Consider the following 9,644-nt stretch of genomic DNA (forward strand, 5'->3'; position numbering starts at 1 on the left):
CATATCAGCTAGCCAGCTGTTGTTACCTCGTCAGAGTTCATCAGCCGTCCTGTTGATCCGTCGGAGCGATCTTCTTATCGTAGAATTCCTCCGCTGCCTTTGGAGTATCAAACGAGTACCAGATGCCGTTCCGGGTGAGTGTGTGAGCTTGGCTGGATAATACAGGCTGTACTCAATCTTGGCGTCTGGGAGCTTCGCCTTCACCGAAGTTTCTCCTTGTCTGAGTAGTAGTGGAGGCGAACAAGCATAGCACGGGGCCTCTCTCCTCTTTTGGGTTTGGGTGCCAGCGTTCTGTGTGTGCGGTCGATCATCAGCGGAGTATCGAAGTGATCCTCTCCCAGCACCTCGGGGAAGAAAGCAGCGGCAAACTTTGTCGGCTGACCGGCCTCAGCTCCCTCTTCAATGCCGATCAGCCTCAGGTTTTGTCTCCGGCTCCGGTTTTCAAGGTCCATGCATTTTTCCTGAAGCTTTTTACAATCTTTCGCCAGCAACTCTTGAGCTTCTTCTAGCGCTCCAACGCGATCCATGGTTTCACTCAGAGCTTTGCCAATGTCCGATTGCTCTCTGGAAATGTCGCCCTGCACGGCACGGAGTGACGATAGCTCGTTTGCTAGCTCAGAGCGAATGCTACAAATGTCTGCTCTGGTTTCTTCTCGGAAAGAAGAGATGTCCTCCTTAATTTCTTTTCATTTAATTTGACTGAGCACTGCTTCACGGGATGATTGTAGCTCGGCTACCACGTTGAGGGAGATGGTCGACTCTGTTTTGTCCGCCATCATGAAACATTCAGAGGAGGCTGCAGTTGTAGAAAGCGATGATTTAGTTTTTTTCCTTTGCCTGAGGCTCGATTCATAGCACTCGCAGCTTCTCTGTCAGGTCAGGTCCAGAGCTGCCCGTCAAAGTGAATGTTTCGGTCGGGGTAAAATGAATACATTAATAGAATTAACACAGAGCCTCTACTCCATCGTGGCGGAACCGGAACTCTTCTTTTAATCTTCTGATCAAACTGTTCCGGAGCTTCCTCAGATGGAGTTTGCTCAGTTGCCACGGAGACGTAGATCCTGTTATATAGAATTAGACAAACAGAGGCAGCTGATTGGTTGAACTGATGCAGTGACAGGAAGTGTTTTATTCTCTCTCACACACACACACACACACACACACAGTGTCACGTTCCCATGGTGACCGGAACCACTTTTACTTCCCATTAATTTTCCCGTTAATCAGATGTAATTAATAGGACAGTTAATGGACTGACTGATGAATCGTAACGAGACTTTCTTTGATCAGTGTATTTCTGGGTCAGTTAACATGAACTGAGTTAATCTGCTGTTAAAGAGCTTTAAAGTCGTTTGAAGTGTTTTAATGAAATTAATTCATCTGAGTCTTGATGAAGCTCGCTGAAGTTCAGGAACCAGAACTCTGTCCGGGTGTTCAACACGAGCAGGAAACATGCATCACATGTATAAAACGTGACGTACGTCTGCTCACACGCGTGTCAATCATCCTGAAACTGTCCGAGCCGTCTGACCGTCCCCACAGGTGACTACCACTGTCTTTAGACACGCCCCAATCACCTGGTTTGTATTTAAAGGGCCAGAGTGAGGCCCCGTCCAGACGACAACGCTCTTTTGTGAAAACGCACGTGTATTTCATCGTTTTGGCCGACCGTCCACACGGATCCTGAAAACGCACTTTTTTGAAAACGGGTCTCAGCTAATGATGGAGAAATCCGAAAACGCAGCCCTCCCGTTCTCATGTGGACGGCGAATCTGCATACTTTCCAAAACGATGACGCCATCGCCCCACCCCTCCACCTCTAGCCTCCGACAACAACAACAATGGCGGACTACATGCTCGTGTTTGTGTTTCTTACGTCTTCCTCTCCTTGTAGTTGAGTGTGAGTCGCAGCAGCAGTTCGACCTCATTATCGGTCCACACAAACGATTCTGGTTTCCGTGCAGTAGCCATTTTCATTTTTTTTGTGTTCGGTTTCTCCGTCTACTGTCTGTTTGTTTACAGCGTGCAAGCTTTATGCACATGCTCCGTCTCTTCTTCTGCGTTTTTGGTGAATGTCAAGCGCCACCTACAGGCTGGAATATGAACTACAGCGTTTTCGGTTGTTTTCAGTGGATCCGTGTGGACGCAAATATTCTTGAAACAATGCCGAGGAAGACGGAGGAAAAAAAGATTGTTTTCGCCCGTCTGGACGGCCCCTTAGTTTGGTTTTGAGGAGAAATGTGAGAAGCAGCTGTGGGAGAAGTGTTATTTTATTTATGGGCTGTGAATTTGAAGTCATGATTGATCAGACTGACTGATGATTGATTGACTATAGCAACAAAATGAGGCGCGTGAAACCACAGGGAGTGACAGAGGAGACTAACACTGTTAGTTCAGAGACTTGGAGTTAAAGGAAAGTGATGCAGAGGCAGAGAAGCTCATCTCTGCTCACAGTGTGTGTGTGAGCGCTGTCTACGCATGATGATGTCATCATCATGGGCCAGAGTATCAGCACGGTCCCTGAAGACTGGTGCTGACCTGAATGACACATTGGCAGGTTACCAAAATTATATTTGTGCACATTAAAGAGGCTGATGGACATGCCGGCGCGTCCAAATCACGTTACCGATTTAGGATGGACGTAGCTGTAAGACGCAGCCTCCATGAGTCTCAGTTCCGACTTATTCAAACTATATACCAGTTTTTAAATTGTGTCGATAGGCCAAGTAAAACCAGACGCACACATTGCCGTCACGTTTGCAGCGAGTTTGGTGCAGGAAGAAGCAACAAAAACTGGCTTTTCTCACCAAAGTGTCTGCAAGCAATAGTGTTTGCAAACAAAAAAAAACCCCTTTCCTATTGGTGGAAAAAGGCACCACACCAACCAATCACAAAATTATACAGCAAACCATATGTGGGCGGGACGGCGGTGAAAGAGTGACAGCAACAGAGACAGCGGTAGAGACAGCGAGTTTTGAGAGTTGAGAGATTTGTGACATTTAGTGTGTTTGGAGTGTGTAGTTAGTGTGTTATGTAGTGTTTGGTTTAGTGTGTAGTTAGTGTGTTATGTAGTGTTTAGTGTGTAGTTAGTGTGTTATGTAGTGTTTGGTGTAGTGTGTAGTTAGTGTGTTATGTAGTGTTTGGTGTAGTGTGTAGTTAGTGTGTTATGTAGTGTTTGGTTTAGTGTGTAGTTAGTGTGTTATGTAGTGTTTGGTTTAGTGTGTAGTTAGTGTGTTATGTAGTGTTTGGTGTAGTGTGTAGTTAGTGTGTTATGTAGTGTTTGGTTGAGTGTGTAGTTAGTGTGTTATGTAGTGTTTGGTTTAGTGTGTGTTAGTGTGTTATGTAGTGTTTGGTGTAGTGTGTAGTTAGTGTGTTATGTAGTGTTTGGTTAGTGTGTTATGTAGTGTTTGGTTTAGTGTGTAGTTAGTGTGTATGTAGTGTTTGGTGTGTAGTTGTAGTTAGTGTGTTATGTAGTTTGGTTGTAGTGTGTAGTTGTGTTATGTAGTGTTTGGTTTAGTGTGTAGTTAGTGTGTTATGTAGTGTTTGGTTGAGTGTGTAGTTAGTGTGTTATGTAGTGTTTGGTTGAGTGTGTAGTTAGTGTGTTATGTAGTGTTTGGTTGAGTGTGTAGTTAGTGTGTTATGTAGTGTTTGGTTGAGTGTGTAGTTAGTGTGTTATGTAGTGTTTGGTTGAGTGTGTAGTTAGTGTGTTATGTAGTGTTTGGTTGAGTGTGTAGTTAGTGTGTTATGTAGTGTTTGGTGTAGTGGTAGTAGTGTGTTGTAGTGTTGGTGTAGTGTGTAGTTAGTGTGTTATGTATGTTGGAGTAGTGTATAGTTAGTGTGTTATGTAGTGTTGGTGTAGTGTGTAGTTAGGTGTTATGTAGTGTTTGGTGTAGTGTGTAGTAGATGTGTTATGTAGTGTTTGGGTGAGTGTGTAGTTAGTGTGTTATGTAGGTTTGGTTGAGTGTGTAGTTAGTGTGTTATGTAGTGTTGGTTAGGGTGTAGTTAGTGTGTTATGTAGTTTTGGTTGAGGTAGTTAGGGTGTTATGTAGTGTTTGGTTTGAGTGTGTAGTTAGTGGTTATGTGTGTTGGTTGAGTGTAGTAGTGGGTATGTAGTGTGTTTAGTGTGTATAGTTGTGTTAGTAGTGTGGTTTAGTGGGTAGTTAGTGTGTTATGTAGTGTTTGGTTTAGTGTGTTTAGTGTGTAGGTTTTTAGTGTGTAGTTAGTGTGTTATGTAGTGTTTGGTTTAGTGTGTAGTTAGTGTGTTATGTAGTGTTTGGAGTGTGTAGTTAGTGTGTTATGTAGTGTTTGGTTTAGTGTGTAGTTAAGTGTGTTATGTAGTGTTTGGTTTAGTGTGTAGTTAGTGTGTTATGTAGTGTTTGGAGTGTGTAGTTAGTGTGTTATGTAGTGTTGGTTTAGTGTGTAGTTAGTGTGTTATGTAGTGTTGGTTTATGTGTAGTTAGGTGTATGTAGTGTTTGGTTAGTGTAGTTAGTGTGTATGTAGTGTTTGGTGTAGTGTGTAGTAGTGTGTTAGTAGTGTTTGGTTTAGTGTGTGTTAGTGTGTTATGTAGTGTTTGGTTTAGTGTGTAGTTAGTGTGTTATGTAGTGTTTGGTTTAGTGTGTGTTTAGTGTGTTATGTAGTGTTTGGTTTAGTGTGTAGTTAGTGTGTTATGTAGTGTTTGGTTTAGTGTGTAGTTAGTGTGTTATGTAGTGTTTGGTTTAGTGTGTAGTTAGTGTGTTATGTAGTGTTGGTTAGTGTGTAGTTGGTGTTATGTAGTGTTTGGTTTAGTGTGTAGTTAGTGTGTTATGTAGTGTTTGGTTTAGTGTGTAGTTAGTGTGTTATGTAGTGTTTGGTGTAGTGTAGTTAGTGTGTTATGTAGTGTTGGTTGTGTGTGTAGTTAGTGTGTTATGTAGTGTTTGGTGTAGTGTGTAGTTAGTGTGTTATGTAGTGTTTGGTTTAGTGTGTGTTTAGTGTGTTATGTAGTGTTTGGTTTAGTGTGTAGTTAGTGTGTTATGTAGTGTTTGGTTTAGTGTGTGTTTAGTGTGTTATGTAGTGTTTGGTTTAGTGTGTAGTTAGTGTGTTTTGTAGTGTTTGGTTTAGTGTGTAGTTAGTGTGTTATGTAGTGTTTGGTTTAGTGTGTAGTTAGTGTGTTATGTAGTGTTTGGTGTAGTGTGTAGTTAGTGTGTTATGTAGTGTTTGGTTTAGTGTGTAGTTAGTGTGTTATGTAGTGTTTGGTGTAGTGTGTAGTTAGTGTGTTATGTAGTGTGGTTAGTGTGTTTAGTGTGTTATGTAGTGTTGGTTAGTGTGTAGTTAGTGTGTTATGTAGTGTTTGGTTAGTGTGTAGTTAGTGTGTTATGTAGTGTTTGGTTTAGTGTGTAGTTAGTGTGTTATGTAGTGTTTGGGTTTAGTGTGTAGTTAGTGTGTTATGTAGTGTTTGGTTTAGTGTGTAGTTAGTGTGTTATGTAGTGTTTGGTGTAGTGTGTAGTTAGTGTGTTATGTAGTGTTTGGTTTAGTGTGTGTTTAGTGTGTTATGTAGTGTTTGGTTTAGTGTGTAGTTAGTGTGTTATGTAGTGTTTGGTGTAGTGTGTAGTTAGTGTGTTATGTAGTGTTTGGTTAGTGTGTGTTAGTGTGTTATGTAGTGTTTGGTTGAGTGTGTAGTTAGTGTGTTATGTAGTGTTGGTTAGTGTAGTCGTGGTGTGTTATGTAGTGTTTGGTTTAGTGTGTAGTTAGTGTGTATGTAGTGTTTGGTTTAGTGTGTAGTTAGTGTGTTATGTAGTGTTTGGGTTAGTGTGTAGTTAGTGTGTTATGTAGGTTTGGTTGTAGTGTGTGTTAGTGTGTTATGTAGTGTTGGTTTAGTGGTGTTTTAGTGTGTAGTAGTGTTTGGTTTAGTGTGTAGTTTAGTGTGTTATGTAGTGTTTGGTTTAGTGTGTAGTTAGTGTGTTATGTAGTGTTTGGTTTAGTGTGTAGTTAGTGTGTTATGTAGTGTTTGGTTTAGTGTGTAGTTAGTGTGTTATGTAGTGTTTGGTTTAGTGTGTAGTTAGTGTGTTATGTAGTGTTTGGTTTAGTGTGTAGTTAGTGTGTTATGTAGTGTTTGGTTTAGTGTGTAGTTAGTGTGTTATGTAGTGTTTGGTGTAGTTTGTAGTTAGTGTGTTATGTAGTGTTTGGTGTAGTGTGTAGTTAGTGTGTTATGTAGTGTTTGGTTTAGTGTGTAGTTAGTGTGTTATGTAGTGTTTGGTGTAGTGTGTTTAGTGTGTTATGTAGTGTTTGGTTTAGTGTGTGTTTAGTGTGTTATGTAGTGTTTGGTGTAGTGTGTAGTTAGTGTGTTATGTAGTGTTTGGTTTAGTGTGTAGTTAGTGTGTTATGTAGTGTTTGGTTTAGTGTGTAGTTAGTGTGTTATGTAGTGTTTGGTTTAGTGTGTAGTTAGTGTGTTATGTAGTGTTTGGTTTAGTGTGTTTAGTGTGTAGTGGTGTCGTTTTTATGTTTAATGAGTCAAAACAATGAGGAGAAGCTGAATGTGGAGCAGGCAGGAAGGAGCTGATATATGAGTCTGAGGCATTGCCTGCATTTAAATGTAAATAGTTATTGTGTTTGTTTATTTAACAGGGACAGTGCATGGCCCTCAGCAGCACCAGAATTAGCTACTAGCTAAATTTCATTTGTAGTTCCTGGGCAGGAACAAATAACATAAATCTAACACAGACAAGCACAAACAAAAAACAAAAAACAAAAAAAACTCATCACACAAGCAGCCTTTCAAACAACAACAATAACACGGTTTCACACTTTTAAAACACAACACAACACAACAAGAATAAAATCACAATGTTAAGACACAACAAAACAATGTTAAGATACAGCACTAAAAAGATTACAAAATAGTGAGCTAATGTTTGAATTTATGGTTGGTGGGTGCATAATTGAGTAGATTTAAGCCATGATTTTATCTTAGATTTAAAACCAGTAAATGTACTGATGTCTCTGATCTCGTTTGGTACAGAGTTCCAATAATCGGTGGCTCTGACAGAAAAGGCTGATCTGCCAAACTCTGTACATCTGTGCTGTACTGCACAGTCACCTCTGATAGTCGTCCTCGTTGTTCTCTTGTTGTCTGGGCGCAGTGATATGAACTCCTTTAATGGAGGAGCGGCCAGATTCTGGATTACCCTATACACTAAACTAACATCGGCAAGACACACTAAATTTTCAAAAGTCAAGAGTTTGTGCTTTTGAATGATGTTGCAGTGATGATGACTTGATGGCTTTTTGTCTAATACCTTGAGAGTTTGTTTATAGAGTGTTTGCAGAGGAGCAAGTGTTGTTTTTCCAGTTTGTGACCAACTTGTGATGCAGTATGCAATATGTGAGAAAATCATCGAGTGCATATATAATTTGGTGGCATCTAAGGGTAGCTGATTTCAAATGTATCTGAAGTTTACATATAACTTTGCAAATTTCAAAAACTTGTGCACAAATTTAGCAAACAACAATTTATATTTGCATTATAAGTAATAAAAATGGTTTGTTAAACATATTTGTGGTTTTCACAGCAAAAAATCTGACTCTTTCCTGCTCGAAAAAATAACTGTACAGTCACACATGTGAGGTTGTGCTGAAAATAATGACACCAAACAAGGCAAATAAATAGTTTTTAAGGTGAAATATGATGGTAAAATCAAAAATAGTCAAAAATGGTCAATTATACCCTGAACTCCTAAGGGTTAGATTTATGAAATCCCAGTAACACACCCAACTGGATATTCAAAACTCTGTATAATCCAAATTGAAACATATTTTTGGTACACATTTAAATTATAGGCATTTGTAATTAATCACTTTATTCTTTTAGTGTATGCAGTTTGGGGTTGGGGGGCCTGGCTTGTCTTGGACTCAGGCAAGGAGGACTTCAAGGAAAAAAGAGTGGGAACCACTGTTCTAATACACACCTGCAGGTCCTCTTACTCCCAATAATACAGGAAATAATCTTTATTACGAATCAGCAGCTCAGTGTCATTATCACAACGCACGCTGACAAACATACGGACACTCAAAACAACTGGCTCGTGACTGATCATAGTGAAGGTTTTAAACTTGAGATGTATCCTGACAGTTCAGCTCAACGTCACACTGATCAGACTGAACACACTGCCCTGCTGGAAAACCAGCATAGCCCAGCACCAAAACACAACACATGCTGGTCACCAGCAAGACCAGCATGTGTTGTGTTTTGGTGCTGGTCTATGCTGGTTTTTCCAGTGCTAACATGGTGTTAGTCACGTGCAGCACCAACAGTCTGACCCTCTGTGGACTTCATCAGTCACAAACCTGTGTGGGAAGTAGCATCACAACACTTTGAGTGTGTACACACTGTCAGTACATGTTGGAACAGATGAGGCCCCGCCCCCCTGAGTTACTGTTGCTAGGCTCTTGGCCTTTAACCTCTTGGTGAACGCCCCCATTTTAAGGTTCTCTTTCCAAAACGACATACCGAAATTAAAAGCATGACAGCTCCCACATAGTTTGAGACTCAGGGATGTGCTTGGTACCATTGGAAAGGTAACACCCTCAAGTTTCTTCTAGAAGTGTAAGTGTGATTCTATGACATACTGACAGAGTTACAGAGGTTGGAACACAGGTTTTGGTTTCCGTCCAATTCAAATGTCAATCAACTGACTAAGATATAAGGGTTCAGGTATGTCTATGGACACAGCAGACACAGTTAGGTCATAGCCACAGGTCTCAGCTTGCTACACTCAAAATTTGAAGTCAAAAGACTAAAAAATTTATTTTTCACAGAATTTTTTCTAAAGGCATGTCTGTGCGTTTTGCTTGGGTCCTATTTTTCCAAGAGCGCCTACTGAGATTAAAAGGCTTATAACCTGAGAACTCCTTTACCTAGAAACATAATCTTGGTCTCAAATGAAAGCTAAGACCCTGGGACCCTTGTTCGACACTTGTAGCTAGTTTTGGGTAAAATGACATGGATATTCCCATTCTATGGACTCTTGGCGAACTATGAAAAATAAATTGTGGCATGACGTTGTAGCTGTGGAAAAAGGGAACACTCCGAAGGTGTGTAGGCATTCTTGCTTCCTGCGGTAGAGGGCTCTTTCTAATGTTGTGTCATGGTGAGTTTAGAAGGCTATAACATGGTCTGGAAATAACTTTTTTTATTTGTGTTTGGGCTTAAAATAATCACGACAGTCTCAGCTTTCCAACAGTGAGTATATACTGTTAAGATCTGATGCTTAAAACTATTAGCAAAAAAACTATTAGTTTTTACGAAGGGTGTTCGTTTAGTGAAGGGTGTTCGTTTAGTGAAGGGTGTTCCTATGTTGGAACGGTGTTCCTTAAGGGGTTAAATTCTGGAATTTTACATAAACAGTTTGCTGAGGTGATGGTTCAAATATACCAGTTCACCAAATAAACCGTTGACGTCAGTCGGTCCAATCGTCTCTCCAGTTTAGTTGATTTGTCCCGTCTCACTGCTGAGGCGTCTGTGTGACCCTGCGATGTGATGTCATTCTCCAGTGACATCACATCGCAGCCTCCACCTGTCAGCTCGACCGCATCCAATCAAAAGAGGTGTGACGGTTTCCATCACACCCTGTAAATGTAAAGTGTGACAGCTGACTGTTTATGATCATAG

Source organism: Sparus aurata, chromosome 19, assembly GCF_900880675.1.
Source record: "Sparus aurata chromosome 19, fSpaAur1.1, whole genome shotgun sequence".
NCBI lineage: Eukaryota > Metazoa > Chordata > Actinopteri > Spariformes > Sparidae > Sparus > Sparus aurata.